This window comes from Leucoraja erinacea, chromosome 14, assembly GCF_028641065.1.
Source record: "Leucoraja erinacea ecotype New England chromosome 14, Leri_hhj_1, whole genome shotgun sequence".
NCBI classification, from domain to species: Eukaryota; Metazoa; Chordata; class Chondrichthyes; order Rajiformes; family Rajidae; genus Leucoraja; species Leucoraja erinaceus.
This window is the reverse complement of record NC_073390.1, coordinates 38909098-38911019: the sequence shown is the minus strand read 5'-3', so window position 1 is coordinate 38911019 and position 1922 is coordinate 38909098. Positions and strand designations below refer to the sequence as shown.

At 50.8% G+C, this 1922-nt stretch overlaps 1 long non-coding RNA gene across 1 annotated transcript; it reads right to left on the bottom strand.

Moving 5' to 3' along the window:
* Nucleotides 1-205: 205 nt before the first annotated feature.
* Nucleotides 206-1701, bottom strand: LOC129703798 (uncharacterized). Its single transcript, XR_008724624.1, has 3 exons — nt 1537-1701; nt 901-1136; nt 206-609 (listed from the first exon to the last, which is right to left on the bottom strand). It is a non-coding gene; the product is annotated as an uncharacterized LOC129703798 (long non-coding RNA).
* Nucleotides 1702-1922: the final 221 nt, after the last annotated feature.

The following is a 1922-nucleotide window of genomic DNA, read 5'->3' as shown; positions in this document are numbered from 1 at the left end:
CCCAGCCCCATTCCCTCCACGACGACGCTGCCTGACCCGCTTTTGTGTTTCACTCGAGCAGAGAGTTTGAGGGGCGGAGAGTGCGGGCGTGTGCGGTAATACTGACGCGAGTGTAATCCCCTCTATTTTTGGCAGGAATTGTGCCAGAAAACTCGTGAATGCGAGCGGAGCAGAGGCTGTGATCCGGTGAAATCGCCAACAAACCGCGCTGAATTTAAACAAGCGCCTGGAAACCAAGCGGAGAGCTGGCAGGTCTGTTTTTATTTCGTATTTCACGGACTACAATAAATAAAGACTGTCGGACTGTCGTCAAATACAATCGCTATTAGGACAAATGTTACAAATTCTACTTGTTAAAGTGTTACAAACCCTCTCTTCAGTTTGTTACATAAATAAACTTTCATAAATATCTTTCTTTTATAAAGATATAGTTTAAACATAAATACATTTATGCAGAAATTAAATAAACAGTCATGATCCGTCGCGGTTCTTCACAAGAGTCGCTGGTAAATGTCATTCTTCGTACCGGGAGAAACGGCGTCGTTTTCGGAGGAAACGCTACTTTCGCGAAACAAGAAGACGTTCAGAAAGTGTTCGGAGTCCGGTGTCCTATCAACACAAACAAGCGCCGGTTAGTGGGGCAGTAACCGGCAGGGTGGCCGAACGGCGGTGACACCCCGCAGTCGCTGCGACAACTCGCTTTCAGCGCAAGCAGAGGATGAGCGGACATTGGCGGAACTTGTGTTTCCGCGTTGAAGGTTGAAGGAACTCGCTGCCTGAAACTATTTATTTCACGCACTCTCCTCTGTACAACCACGGGTTGCGGAACGCCGCGTTTCTGGGTCCCAATAAACATTCGCAGTGAAATAAATGCCGGCATTGGGCGCAGCAGAAACTTACCGTGACTGGGAGTGTGGCGTCTAACAGCCCAACTTGCTCATTGCGCCTATCTTGTCCATCCGCACTCGGAAACAACCCTTTTTCTTTTTGCGGCGCTTCTTATTCTTCCGCGGGTGCCGGCCCTCGAGATCGGCGTTGCGGATAAGCCGCACTTTGCCCCTCACATTCGTCATGTCATCCCATCCTTCTGAAGGGGTAGTCCCTAGGGACTGTTCACCCGCTAAATGTGCGGGATCCTGTCAAAGCAAGTGTCACAGTGCGTTAAATCAGCTTATTTATTCACCGTCTTACACTTCCAAATGTTTTCAGATAACGCATTTATAGGTGAAATTGTCACCAAACTCGCCCGTGGTATTACACCTGATGTCATCTGGAATATTGAAATAGAATGAGCGCAAAATGACGGGACAGCGGTGGTAGAGCGACACTGTGAACAAACAGCCCAAGTGTATCGCGTGCATTCTCACCGTTCATTCGGTACATTTATACGCAGAGTTTGGGTAAGACAAAAAGTGTTAAGAAAGACCTACTTGCTACCCGTGACACAGTGAGTTATTCTCGCCGTTGTGGTAGTTAGTGCACACGGTGTAACGCGGGGCGCGGGGATGTGCAGATGAACACATTTCATCCGGTTACCTGGGTCGACGGAGCCAAAGGTTTGGCCTCCGCGGAGAGTAGAACCAGTAACAGTCCGGACAGCACCAGCGAGCAGAGGTACATCCCTTCTTCAAACGTCGGCGGGTCCCCGCCTCGACCCCTGTAATGAGTTTGTCGGAGCCGCGTCTGTCCGCGGTTCTCAAGGCGAATGGTGTTTGTCGCCGCTTCCCATCATTTTATAAGATGCAGTGACGTCAGCCAACGCCCCCTTTTCCAACTTGTTGGGACAAAAGCCGGATCCCCCTCCCTTTCCTCCCCCTTCCCTCCCTCCCCCCACCCACCCCCCCATCCCCCAACCACATGGACTCCAATGCTGAGTCCATGTGATGGAATTGGTGCGTCCGCCAATGCGGGAAGGCGGCGAC